Genomic DNA, 15,174 nt, shown 5'->3' with positions numbered 1-15,174 from the left:
CCTAGTGTGTAACCTGCTCTTGTGGCCATTGTATTTATGTGGTGAGTCCAGTTGAGATCCTGTTCAATAATAACCCCAAGGACATTCATCATGGAGGATTTCATGATAGTAACAGCATTAAATGTCAAGGGGCGGTGGTTAAATTGTCCCTTATTGTTGCTTGGTGTTTGTGTGATGTGGATGTTACTTGCTACTTGTCAGCCCAAGCCTGGTTATTATCCAAATCCTGTTGCATTTGAACATGGATTGCTTCAGTATCTGAGGAGTTGTAAATGATGCAATCATTAGTGAACATCTCTACTTCTGACTTTATGATAGAGGGAAGGTTATTGATGAAGCAACTGAAGATGATTGGGCCCACGACACTACCCTGAGGAATGCCTGCAGAGATGACCTTGAGCTGAGATGGCTGCCTTCCAACAGTCACAAACATCTTCCTATGTGCCAGGTATGACTCCAACCAGCAAAGAGTTGACCTCGAATACACATTGATTCCAGGTCCGTTAGGGCCTCTCTGGAATTAAGCTCTTTTGTCCATGTTTGAACCAAGGCTGTAGTGAGGTCAGGAGCTGAGTGGAAGTAGCAATTCAGATGAAACAGAATTCAAGTCTTCTATTAGGAAGAAGGCTCAGGGCACAGCTGAGATACTAAATGAATACTTTTCATTTGCCTTTATGAAGGAAGAAAATGCTGTCAAAGTTATAATTATAGAGGAAGTAATTTGGGAAAATAGATGGGCTAAGGATTGATAAAGAACTGATATTAGAAAAGTTGGTTGCACCTAACATTGAAATACTATTAGAACCAAAATCGGGTATATCTGACAATGCCGAGAGATATAAGAATGGTAATAGTGGAGGTACTAGCATGATTGTTTCATCCTCCTGACACCAGAGGACTAGACAATTGTAACAAACTGCATAAGTTATCCACCCAGGAACCACAGGCCTGTCAGTTTAATCCTTTTTAGAAGCCTTTTGAAAAGAAACAGCCGGAAGGGATGTGGTGATTGATATGGTGCTCATGAACTTCCAAGAGGCATTGATAAAGAGATAGGTATTTCAGCAAAATTGACATCCATGACATGGGACAATGGCAGCATGAACATGAAGTTAGCTGACTGATAGGAAACAGAAAACAGAGGTGAAAGCAACCAGAACTTTGGTGAAAGCTTATTTTCTCAGACAGGAAGAAGGTATAGGACAGAATTCCCCAGTGGTCAATTCCTGAACACTAGTTTCTTGATCCATATTAATGACATCGAGACAATATGAGTGCAGATCAGCCTTCAAAGTTGGACTGTTGGCGAGATACAACATCAACACAGTCACTCAAAGTGAAAACAGGCTGGCTGAGGAGGCTCAATTTGAGGAGGTTGGTGCAGGCTACACATTCTACAGGATTGGCAAGTTCACATCCCAACCTCGACAGTGAGACATCAATCCAAACTGGCACATAAGCTTGACTCAGTCCCTACAGGAATCAGCGGTTGACTCATACATCCCTCTTTTGCCAGTAACCAGCACGCAACGCTTATTGGCACCTAGTCCCTGTTCTACCCATGTCTCCGTAATAGCCACAACATCGAAATCCCAGGTACCAACCCATGCTGCAAGTTCACCTACCTTATTTCGTATACTTCTTGCATTGAAGTATACACACTTCAAGCCACTTTCCTGTTTACAGGCACCCTCCTTTGAGATTGTCAGTCATCCATCTGGCTTAAGTCCAATCAGCCTGTGATTTTTTACATCCAATAACGAGCTTCTCTATAATATCATTCCAAGATTATTCTAGGACCCCAAAGCCCTTACACAACACTATTGAAACCCTTGTGGAGCCCATTGCTAAATCAATTATCAACCAATCCAACCTTCTCCTTGCAGAACATCACCATTCTGCATTAACTCAAATTTTTCAGAAACTCTGTTTTGAGTATTCTCTATCACAATGAATTGAAATTGCTCACTGACTCATGCAGGATGCCAATCCACTGGTTCAAATTTCATCCTTCAAATCTCTGTGTGGTCTTGTCCTGTCCTATCTACAAATTGTCTTCTGACCAGGAGTTCTACTTCCTTGAATTTTGGCCTTTGCGTTGTCGTCTACTTTATCCACTACCAATACTGGTCTCCATCAGATCCCTGAGACTTAGTCTCTGAAATACAGTCTTTAAAGCTTTCGACCTCCTTCCTTAAAATCTCTCTTGAATCTCCTTTATCTGAGCAGGACTTTGGGGCAAGATCTGCCTTATCCTGCAGGTTCAGACCAGGACTGCACCCTTTCTGACATCGTCACCGATGGACCTCCTGATTTTCCTGTGTCAATCTCAGAGCAGCGGAATTGTTCAAGAACCACAAACAAACAAGCCATTGGCCACAAAACATCGAGTGTCCTTGTGATGTCTAGTGGTTTAGGGTTGATGAGTTATTGCATACATTGCTCAGCTGTTGTTGTGGTGCAGTGGGAAGCTGTATTATCTCTGAGCCAGAACCAAGCTTGAGGGCCAACCTAGGACTTATTGACTTTGGAACATTCATTCATAATGTGGCCAAACAGGTTGAGTATCAAGCTGTTAATGCTACCTACACATTCACCAATGACAAGATAGTAAGACTGGAAGTGAGTCATGCTCAGTTATGTGATAGAAAGAATGTTACAGACTCTCCTATTGCTCCAGCTAGCAACATTCTTGTATGAGTGTGTGTGGCTACAACAACCTAAACTCTGGATGAAATGAAATACACCCGGCTACTTAGACATGGAAAAATTCCTTCTGAGTTCCCCACTGTGTGCGTTTAGTTAGAATTCTCATCGCTTCATCTGCTGGAGTTTTTTTTTACACTGTAGCTACCACTACACTACTGAGGCAGTGGATAATGAAAATTGCTGCCCTCTGTTGCTGAGTTGCTGTCAGTGCTCTGCAACCTTACAACACAATATTAACAACAGAACGCCTAGAGACGTACAGTAGGAAAAGATGTCTGAACCTCTAAGGCTGATGGTGCAGATATTAAGAAACAACAAAATCCAAGCAAGAGCTGAATTAATTGTTTGGTGCCACTTTTGAACAGAATATGATTTTTTCAGTCAGTCTTTCCAGTTAGCAAACATCAGCTTTAAGTGGTCTGAAAAAGAAGCATCTTTGATATATCACAGTATTGAAAATTGATTGTTAATTCATTAAAGGTCAAAATATACCACATGGATAAAAGGAAAAGGTAATGTGTAGAGTTCTTAGAATACAAGCCGTTATAAACACTCAGAACTATATGGCATGGGAATAGACAAACCCTGATAGTTGGCATATTAAATTTGTACGAATGGAGCTTGGGTTTAAAACAAGGGTAGGATTCCACAGCAACATGAATAGGAAAGGTAATTTAGTCCTTCAATTCAATATTAGCTGATCTGTATTTCATTTCCACTTAGTTCCATATTCTTTAGGAGTTGCATATTTCCACATACTTATTAAGTGAGATAATTCACCACTACCTTTCCGGAGTAATTAGCAATTAAAGTGACAAATGTTGGCCTTGCCAGTGATAAATAATTTTTAAAAAATGCTTTCTCACATTGCTCCAAATAATCCAGTTCTAGTTTTAAGGTAATGTCTTAGCTGCCAAGGAAATGCTTTCTCTCGATCGACCCTTCTAAATCCTTTTGAAGAGAATAATGTTAAATATTTCATTTTGGTCACCTCTTTGTTTTCCACAGCTGAGAGAATTCAAGTTAGGCATGGAACTATCTAATGAATCTGCACTGCACTGCACCTCCTTTAGTGCTAATGTAGTTCTCCCAAGGAGCAGTGGCCAGAACTAAATGTTGCTGTCAGTCTCAATTGAGCACCATAACTATAGCAGAGTCGCGCAACCTCTCAATGCCAGCTCTCGTGAGGTAAATGCTCATATTCCACTGGAACACAACTGCAACAAATAAAAACTGGGGCCCCATCTATACTGAACAGTTTTTATTTACAGAGGCACACACTGCATTTAATGTATTTCAATAACATTAATCTCTGTTTGAGTATAGAGTCATAGAGATGTACACCATGGATACATACCCTTCAGTCCAACTCGTCCATGCAACCAGATATCTAAATTAATCTAGTCCCATTTGCCAGCACTTGGTTCATATCCCTCCAAACCCTTCCTGTTCATATACACATCCAGCTTTTTAAATGTTGTAGTTGCACCAGCCTCCACCACTTCCTTTTGCAGTTCATCCCATACATACACCACCTCTGTGTGAAAAAGTTGCCCCTTAGGCCCCTTTTAAATCTTTCCCCTCTCACCGTAAACCCACGCCCTCTAGTTCTATGCTCCTACCTTTTTAATAACAAGTTAATGTCCACTACATAAATACAATTAAGTGTCTAAATGAATAGATAATTAACAGCCATTACCCCAGAATGCATAAATAATTTGATTGAATAGTACAGAGAAATGATTCTCTCTGTTGCTGTAATCCAGAGTAAGCAGAAATAAAACAGCAGATCAGTCAGGTCAGGAATATCTTTCCATCTAAAGCGTCATGCATTTCTGGAGTAAACTCCCCGAAAAGAATATGCATGAGCGGTAAAACGAAATGTTCAAGGCTGACGTCAATAGGTAGGAAAGAATATAGCCTAGAGACAGGTGAATGGAGTTAAGATATAGATCAAGCAAGGTTAGTTAAATAATGGACAGTGTTAAAGGTCTGGAAGGCCTACTCCTATTTTCCAACAATATTATTTTACAAATCCTATTTTCTTGAGTCTTAGATCTTATTATTTCTCTCTATCCTGGAAGTTCAAAATATTATTCACTCCTGCATTTAGATTAGATTCCCTATAGTGTGGAAACAGGCCCTTTGGCCCAACAAGTCCACACCAACCCTCTGAAGAGCAACCCCACAGACCCATTCCTCTACATTCACCCCTGACTAATGCTCCTAACACTACAGGCAATTTAGCCTGGCCAATTCACCTAACCTGCACATCTTTGGATTGTGGGAGGAAACCGGAGCAAACACACGCAGACACGGGGAGAATATGCAAACTCCACACAGTTGCCTGAGGTGGGAATTGAACCCAGGTCCCTGGCACTGTGAGGCAGCACACTACCCATTTAATTTAATTTCATGGAAGATTAATTTATAATCTTCAGATAGCAACATTATCAAAATGTAGGAACTGTATAAAGGTAGCAAAAGTTCTGTTACATAGCTATGTGAGTAATTATTATCTGGATTTATACTCAAAATGTTATGGTTTTCAAAGCAGTGTTTTAGGTAATAAATAGTATTCCGGCTGTGGAGTTGGAAGATACGATTTCAAATCCATTACCGAGACACAAGTGTATAGTCTTGCCTGGCAATTCTGTGAAGAGCTGAGGGCTTGCTACATTATCAGAAGTACCATTCTGCAGTTCAAAGGTTAAATCAAGGTTGTGCTTTTTCTTTCATGTGATGCGAAAGATCCTATGGCAATGGAGAATAGGGGAGTTCTTCTGATCTCCTGACCATGAAAGAAAACCAGAAGATCCATTAATTTATATCATTGCTATTAGAGGAACTTTGCTGTGCACAAAATATATATTAATGACGACACTTCAATCAGTATATCATTGGCTATAAAGTACTTGGTAGTATTTCAAAGCCTGCATATTTTTCATTTTTTTAATCTAACACTGAACTCTACTTTGGGGTGCTGGAATATACTTACAATTTCTCACGGTCAAAGGCAGAATCCTTACCTGAAAATACACTTGCTTGAAAGTAAAGCCCTGAACATCTTAATCTGTCTACCCAAGTAAAAACAAAATTTTGTGGATGCTGGAAATCTGAAGCAAGCACAAATAAGGCTGAAGAAACTCAGCAAGTCTGGTGGTATCTATGGAGACAGAAACAAAGTTAGAATTTCAAGACTTATTTGACTGTTCTTCAGAATTGAAAGAGGTTGGAGAATGGTTTTATACTTTTGACATAGGCGAAGGAACAGCATTATCAATGCAACCGCTATCTGTGGGGCGACTTCCTTGAATACACAAGAATGCATTCTATCATCTCCAGGGGACTTATTAGTCTTTCATCCGTTAGTTTGCCGAGAACATTTTTTATAGTGATAATTATTGTGATTTTTTTGCTCTTTTCCTTTTGTCTCTTGATATATTAGCATTTTTGGAATGCTAATCATGTTTTCTGCTGTGAAGTACAAAGTATTTATTCACTCCACTGCTGCTTTCAGTATCCTAATTTTTGTTTCCCAGCCTCATTCTCCAAGGAGCCTATGTTAAATTTGTTCTCTTTTCCTTTTGATGTATTTAAAAAAATATGCTTGCTGTCTGTCTTGGTATTACTTGCAAGTATATTTTCAAAGATTTTCTTTATCTATTACTTTTTTTGGTTATTTTCTGTTAGTTTTTAAAACTTTTCTAATTCCTCCGTCGTACCACTGAACTTTGTATGGTTTTTTTTTCTTTCAACTGATGCTATCCTGAACTCCCCTAGTTAACAATCATTGGCTTATTCCTTTTTAGAATTCTTTTTCCTCACTGAAAAATGTCTTTTCTGTGAGCTATGAACCACCTTCATTAACATCTGTGATTGTCCCTTAAAAGTCTGTGCTGCTAAACTATTTGCCCGAACTGCTCCAGCTACCCTTGCTATCATTCCTTTGTAATTATTCTTATTTAAGTTTAGCACAGCTGTTTCTGGCCCAAATTGCTCCCTCTCAAACTGAATTTTAAATTGTACCAGGTCATGGTCACCGTTTTTCAGGGGATTTTTTGACAATTGTCATGCCCCATTTCCCCCTCAGCCTGCAGCTGCCAATCCTGAGGAATATATTCCAAGTCTCCTTTCTTTAGCAGACTGGGAACTCTGATTGACATGTGCCTCCATGACTTTCCTGAAGATTACTCCCCTAAGACTTTGAGACATGTCTGCCTGCCTACAGTACATGCAGTGTGTTTGCTGAGTACAGTGCTAGCACATAGCGCAGGTGTGAAATTGACGTAGCATACTGCAAGACGCATACGCACTTGACTGATAACTGCTGACCAGTGTGACAATGCTAATAGACATGGCAGGTGCCAACATGCAATTAGGCTGTAAGTGAGCAAGCACTCAGAGAATAAGCAAACAACCTTGAGATACAGCAGATCTTCAGCTGGGTACCTGTCTCTGCATGAAAGTTGTCCCAGTTGAAGCTTTTCAATGCTGTTTGCTGTTTTACCCATCAATACAGGAGTGTGCTTCCAGAGTGCCCTACCAATGTATCGTAGAAGTGCCATGATAGTCATGAGGAATTACAAATGCCACATACCATTGTTTATGGATGAGGGGTGCTCATGTCTGGTGCCCTGAGATGTGGCTAGTTTGTGTACAACATGGAGATCCTGAAGAGCAAACAAGCTGAATTTTCCAGGTAGCCGCTTGAGTTCTGTGTCAAGTTTTCTCGACATCGACCTTGTTTGGAATGTCTGGTAAGATTGGGAGATGAATATTAATAAGGTGGGTTGAGTCATTAGCAAGGCATTTAACAAGCAGTGTTCTCCCTTAATGTGCAATTTTTTTTTTGCCCAGTAAAGATCTCCCCACCACGACTTGACAAAAACAGAAATGATGGAGTGAGATGCTCCAGTGTTGAGACAGGCTTCCCTAGACTTCTCATGCAGTTCTGACACAAATCACGCCATCACCTGCATTGCTCAGATCCCCTATAAGATTCTGCCTTCTGTCTTTCCTGCCCGAATTGAAGCATAATCTAATTTGTGACCTTTCTAGGGATGGAGATTGTGGAATTTAAGGGCTGTTTGAGAGGAGGGAGATCTCTCCCACCAACTGGTGGAATGTAATATCAAACAGGCACTTATGTGGCCAACTGTGTGCTCTGCTCTGGATCAAGACCCTGAGAACCAACAGCCAATCAGAAGGCATCATTGTGGGTAGTGTCAGTGGGAGTGCCACGAGGAGGCCTAGGATTTCTGGGTGAGTCAGGCCGCAGGAGGATGAAGGCAGGGTTGCGCTTGCAATGTTGTGTGTAGCCAGATGGAGGGGCGTGAGATTCGCAGCAAGGCATGGGAAGGCGTTCAGGACATCTCCTCTTCCCAAAACCAGAGCCCTTGGTCAGAAGCTAAATGTCTTGGAATGAGGACACTCCTTAGAACCCCATAAACAAGCCTGGCATACAGAATATCAAGTTACTCATTGCAAAAGCAATGAAAGCATAGCGCTCAGACTGTCATTACTTTTAATCTAGAAATTGACACCGATTCTTTCAACGAATGTTTTAAATTCAAGTGTCTGCTGAAAACTAGCTTTTATTGGCATGGTGCTTTTACTGTAAAAGTTCACACACACATCCCTGCTGAATACCAGTGACAAAAAGATAAGAAGATTAGTGGAAACTGATTTAACAGCAGCAGAGCTTGAACTTTTCCATCCTGGACTTAAGCAGAGGCAGAAACCTGAAGGATGTGAATCTCCAGCCCATATCTTTCTGTGCAATTTAATGACAGCCACGCCTCTTAGTTTGACTCAGATGGGCATTAAGCTTTATCCTAAGTGGGAGTACTGCTGTGGCCAGAAACCTCAAAAGCCTGACTCTCCTTAGTCGAAGAGGATTCTGGGTAATCCAAGATGGAGGACGGGAAAAATTTCTGGCTGTAAGAGCTACTCCTTTTTTTGAGGTATTTTAAGTGTTGGAGGTGATTTCCTCAAATTCCAAGAGCAGCAATTACTGTTTTATATGCTGTTGTATTGTTTTGGAACTTTGGAAAAAAAAAGTCAAAACAACAGCAGATTAAGAGGGAGAAGAGCAGACAAAGGAAGCACATGGTGAGGACAGTGCAGGGGATAGAGAGAGAGAGAGAAAACCTGCACAGTTACCGCCTTTGCTGTTTGAATTCGTGTATCGCTGGACATCGGAGTGCATCTGGGAAAATTAACAAACAGTGAAATTCACAACTAATCTTGGAGGAACTGTTGGGCGAAGTTCACAGCACAGAATCAGATAAGTTAATTGTTGTTTTAGAGAAACAATTTAGATAATTGTTGTCCAAGAGAAAGGCTGCAGTCATGAGTATAGTGGATTCTTTCTTGATTATATGTTTTTGGAGATAAGTCTCTTGATTAAACTTAAAATATAAGCCATAGCTATTAATTTAACCTGGGGCAGTGTTTGTAGAGGAATAAGACGGTGTTATTTTCTGGGTCTGTAGATTGTGAAGGAGCAAAAATAGCCTTTGCAGTGATATGTACTTCTTGTCAAATGTGGGAGTTTAAAGAGAGTTTAAGGGTTACTGCGAATTATATCTGCTATAAATGCTGTTAGATGCGAATCTTATCAGATCGAGTGGATCGGTTGGAGGGACAGATAGAAGCGATGAGGAATTTGCAACAGCTACTGTATGTGATTGATGGCAGTTATAGAAAGGGGGGAAAGTCACAGATACAGTCACATAGATGGGTTAACCCCAGGAAGGGTAAGAGAGGTAGGAAGCTAGTGCAGGAGTCTTTTGTGGATGTACCCATTTCAAACAGGTATGCTGTTTTGGAAAATGTAAGGGGTGCTGGATTCTCAGGGGAACGTAGCACAAACAGCCAAATTTCTGGTATTGAGATTGGCTCTAATGCAACGAGGGGTACGTCAGCTTCCAAGAGATCAATTGTGTTGCCAAGGGATGGAGGATCTGAGCTACAGGAAGAGGCTGAACAGTCTGGGGCTGTTTCACTGGATCTTTGGAGGCTGAGGGGTGACATTATAGAGGTTTACAAAATTATGAGGGGCATGGATAGGATAAATAGACAAAATCTTTTCCCTGGGGTCGGGAAGTCCAGAACTAGAGGGCATAGGTTTAGAGTGAGAGGGGAAAGATATAAAAGAGACCTAAGTGGCAACTTTTTCACACAGAGGGTGGTACGTGTATGAAATGAGCTGCCAGAGGAATTGGTGGACGCTGGTGCAATTGCAACATTTAAGAGGCATTTGGATGGGTATATGATTAGATTAGATTTAGATTAGATTAGATTACAGTGTGGAAACAGGCCCTTCGGCCCAAAAAGTCCACACCGACCCGCCGAAGCGAAACCCACCCATACCCCTACATTTACCCCTTACCTAACACTACGGGCAATTTAGTATGGCCAATTCACCTGACCCTGCACATCTTTGGATGGTGGGAGGAAACCGGAGCACCCGGAGGAAACCCACGCAGACACGGGGAGAACGTGCAAACTCCACACAGTCAGTCGCCTGAGGCGGGAATTGAACCCGGGTCTCTGGCGCTGTGAGGCAGCAGTGCTAACCACTGTGCCACCGTGCCGCCCACAAAGGGTTTGGAGGGATATGGGCCGGGTGCTGGCAGGTGGGACTAGATTGGGTTGGGATATCTGTTCAGCATGGATGGGTTGGACCGAAGGGTCTGTTTCCGTGCTATACATCTCTATGACTCTATGACTCTATTTCACATACAGCTAGGAAAGAAAGGTGATGAGGAGAGGAAAAATGTGGTTGGAAATGATGGCTATTTAGTTTTCACAGGCCTTTTTTAGACCAGGTGAGAAAGTGTATTTTTAAACATGTTGGGTGTATCAAGGTTGCCCTGATAAGAAATACTGAAAGATATTTCGAATGCATTTAGACAGGAAGTTGAGCACTGCAGTGAGACACCAACACATGCATCACAAGCCACCCACCCAACTCTATAATAGGGTTTATATGATCTGGTGAGGTCAGACTGAATCTCAAGTTACAAAGAAAATGTGCAGAGTTTGGATAGCTTTATAAAGCTTCACTGGTTCTTTTCGTTAAATGTTTATGTTGATTTAATGTTAGGAGTTAAACATAAATAACTCCACATTGTTAATCAACAAGATCTAATTTCTTTTTACTAATTAATTTTCTCCTCCTCCATTTGATAATGAATGATCCATGAATGGTCATCCTCAAATACCTTTGGTATATTCTATCAAAGATGTCTTCCTGCAGTAATACTGGATTTTCATCAGCCATCAATAAGTTGTCCACATGGTGAAATGCTGTCGATGCTCAAAATCAATCTTCATGGCCAACCCACTGGCCTTTGTCTTGGCCAAACTTAATCAGAGGCAGAAATAAGAAGACTGTCTCATTTTATAGGGAGATAAATGGTTTGTGTCTATGGACACTTTCAGGCCAAAGATACAGTCTGAAAGATTTTTGCATGCTCTTGTCAGTGAGAAAGTCTCTTCGTCTAAAACTGTTTCCATGTCTGTCATTGCCCTCCGTGCATAATAAACTTATTACTGACACACATTGATTGCTCCTCCATCACAGGCCCATGCCTTTGGATGAAGCATCCTCCGATATGATAACCAGAAAGAATGGATTGCAGTGGGCAAGGCCATGTCTGGATGTCTTTTGGAAAGCTTCCTTGTTATGTCAGTGCTAGAACCATTCTTGTGCTTTTATGAAGAGTTACCTCAAGTGTTCAGTCAAAGTTGCTGAATGAGGCAAGAATTTTGCCAGGAGCAAGTTACTTTAAATGCTGGAAGCTGTACTGAAAACAACAAATGCTGGAGATCACAGTGGATCAGAGAGAGAAAAAGCTGAATTTTGCCAGCTAGTTTACCATGCCTAATAAATTTCAGAGCCCACCAACCATTTTCAGAGTGGGAAACGCCTTCATGGTCTTTGTTACCTATGAGTCTGGTAATACTGCACTCTTGTTGGTAATGTCCCCAAAAACCAAATAGATTACTTGGAAAATTCACAGTGCATGGACCCTCTAGTCATATTCCCCAATATCTCATAATACCACCCACATGACATAAAACACCTTTAAATCCTTGTAAAATAATGAATGTAGTCCATTGGAAAATCTCTGAGGTTGAGACAATCCTGAATTGCAATCTGTCACAATGACATCTCTCAGTAGAGTTATAAATGCAATACAGGTAGTCCTTCTATGATGTGACAGCTGTGTTCTTGGGCAACTGTGCATTATGTAGTTACATCTTTATAAGCTGTGACGTTTCAGTCTTCACCCGTGTAAGTGATCTGATAATACATTGACACTCACCCATGCATTAGGCTAAAAGTTAAATGAAATGTCCATTGACATAGACAGAGTCTGTTAGACTTAAGTTGGGTGACCTATTTCCAAACTTTTTGGAGATTTTTTCACTGTGAGGCCTAATGAGTTTTCTTGCCCAATTTTAGCAAATGCACCTCATTAATTATCTACTCCATCCCATGGCATACCTCACATTTGATTTACACTCCATCTTATCACATCAGCTCACTACTCTGCTGAACAATCAGTACCCACGCTATTTTTAGAAGCCCGTTGTGCGCCTGGACAAGAACAGGCATAAAAAAGAAGCCTTGCTCGGTCAAAGATGGAAGTAGAATGTGTTGCAGAAGGGAAAGGTGGCATTGCGTTTTTCCGAGAGACACCTGGAGGTCCTGCTGGACAGGGTGGGGCAATGGAGTGGTGTCGTCTTCCTGACAGACAAGACCATGTCACCAGACTCTTCCAGCTGTTGTGTCAGCGGTGTTTGGAGAAGGTCAATGACCTTACCCACTCTGCCAGTTCAAGAGCTACCATCTTCTATCATAAGTTCATAAGATATAGGAGCAGGATTAAGCCATTCTGCTCTGCCATTCGAACGTGGTTGATATGCCCATCACCCACCATCTTCCTGCCTTCCTCCCATAATCCTTCAACCCATTACCAATTAAAAATATTTCTAACTCCTGCTTAAACTTACTCACTGTACCAGCATCCACTGCATTTTGGGGGAGTGAATTCCACAGATTCACAACCCTCTGGGGGAAGTAGTTTCTCCTCAACTCGGTTTTAAATTTGCTCCCCCCAATCCTAAAACTACCATCTCTCATTTGAGAATGCCCCACACGAGGAAGCATCCACTCCACGTCTATTTTAACCACACCTTTTATCATCTTGAATACCTCATTTTGATTTCCCCTCATTGTTCTAAATTCCAGAGATTAAAGGCTGAAACCATTCAATCCCTCTTCATATGACAAACCTCTCATCTCTGGGGTCAATCTAGTGAACCCTCTCTGAACTGCCTCCAATGCCACTACATCTTTCCTCAAATAAGGGGACCAAAACTGTGCACAACACTCCAGGTGCGGTCTCACCAATATCTTGTATAGTTGCCACAATGCTTCATTACTTTTATATTCTATTCCTTTCGTTATAAAAGCCAACATTCCAGTCACTTTCTTTACTATCTGTTATACCTGCATGCTAGTTGTCTGTGACTCGTGAATGAGTACACCCAGACCCCTCTGCACTGGAGCACCCCGACGTCTCTCCCCATTTAGATAATAGGTCACCTTTCTATTTTTTGACCAAAATACATGACCTCACACTTATCCACATTAAACTCCATCTGCCACATTTTGGCCCACTCTCCTAACCTATCTATATACATTTGTAAGGTTCTTATTTCCTAATTGCAATTTACCATCCCGCCTCTTTTTCTTATCATCCACACGTTTGGCTATAGAGCCTTCTATCCCTGTATCCACGTCATACTCACTGTCTATGCTACTGCACCCACTTCACACCAACATGCATGCATGCAACACCTTCCCTCACTCAGTCTCCATTACACCCACTCCACCATATCCTCCTATACCTTCCATGCTGTCTCTCCAGTCTCTCAGCAGATCTCACTAACATTTCCTGGCACGGTGGCACAGTGGTTAGCACTGCTGCCTCATAGCACCAGATACCTGGGTTCAATTCCCGCCTCAGGCGACTGACTGACTGTGTGGAGTTTGCACGTTCTCCCCGTGTCTGCGTGGGTTTCCTCCGGGTGCTCCGGTTTCCTCCCACAGTCCAAAGATGTGCGGGTCAGGTGAATTGGCCATGCTAAATTGCCCGTAGTGTTAGGTGAGGGGTAAATGTAGGGGTATGGGTGGGTTGCGCTTCGGCAGGTCGGTGTGGACTTGTTGGGCCGAAGGGCCTGTTTCCACACTGTAAGTAATCTAATGTAAGTAATCTAATCAACACTGTTGGGTCACCCATCATAACTTCGCTCATTTCCCCTTTTGCTTGTTACAGGATAAGGCAGTCCATAAGCAGAATCAGCCTGGCTCATAAAAGGGAAATCGTGTCTGACTAATTTATTAGTTTTCAAGAATGTCTCAATCAGTGTGAATAGTCGGGAACGAGTAGATATGTTGTATTTGGACTTGCAGACGGTGTTCGACAAGGTATCTCATTAAAGGCTAAGTCATAAGATAAGAGCCCATAGTGTTGGGGGTAGTATATTGGCATGGATAGAGGTTTGGCTAATGTGCAGGAAACAGCAAGTGGGGGATAAGGAATTCTCTTTCAGGTTGGTGACCTGTGATCACTGGGGTTCCACAGGGATCAGTGCTGAGATTGCAACTGTTTGCAATATATTTATATTAATGACTTGAAAGAAGCAAGTGAACTTACTGTCACCAAATTTGCAGACAACATGAAAGTAGGTGGAAAGGTACATTGTGAGGTTGATGTGAATAGCTTGCAGAGAGATATTGATTGATTTAGAGAATGGGTAGAAAGTTGGCAAAAGGAGTCTAATGTGGAAAAACGTGAAGTTGCTCATTTTGGAAAGGAGAGCAAAAGAAGGGTTGCATGGTGGCTCAGTGGTTAGCACCAGGGACCCAGGTTCGATTCCAGCCTCGGGTGACTGTCTGTGTGAAGTTTGCACATTCTCCCTGTGTCTGCACAGGTTCCCTCCGGGTGCTCCGGTTTCCTCCCACAATCCAAAGATGTACAGGTTAGGTGAATTGGCCATGCTAAATTGCTCATAGTGTTAGGTGCATTAGTTAGAGAGAAAATGGGTCTGGGTGGGTTACTCTTCAGAGGGTCAGTGTGGACTGCTTGGGCCAAAGGGCCTGTTTCCACACTGTAATGGATGGAATGGAGAGGTGAATTGGACAGATCGAATGAACACGTGGAACAAATAGATGGATAGAATGGAATGGATGGATGGAATGAACATATGGAACAGATGGGTAGAGCAAGTGTTTGTTCCTGAATTGAAGGTTACAGAGAAACAGCAGGAACGTGAATATGAATAATATCAGAATAGCCATGATTCTACTAAATGGCAGAGCAGACTTGAAAGGGCTACTCCTGTTCCTGTTTCTTACGGTCTTATAGTCCAACGGGGCAGAAA

This window comes from Chiloscyllium plagiosum, chromosome 13 (genome assembly GCF_004010195.1).
Source record: "Chiloscyllium plagiosum isolate BGI_BamShark_2017 chromosome 13, ASM401019v2, whole genome shotgun sequence".
NCBI lineage: Eukaryota > Metazoa > Chordata > Chondrichthyes > Orectolobiformes > Hemiscylliidae > Chiloscyllium > Chiloscyllium plagiosum.
This window is presented reverse-complemented; position numbering follows the sequence as displayed.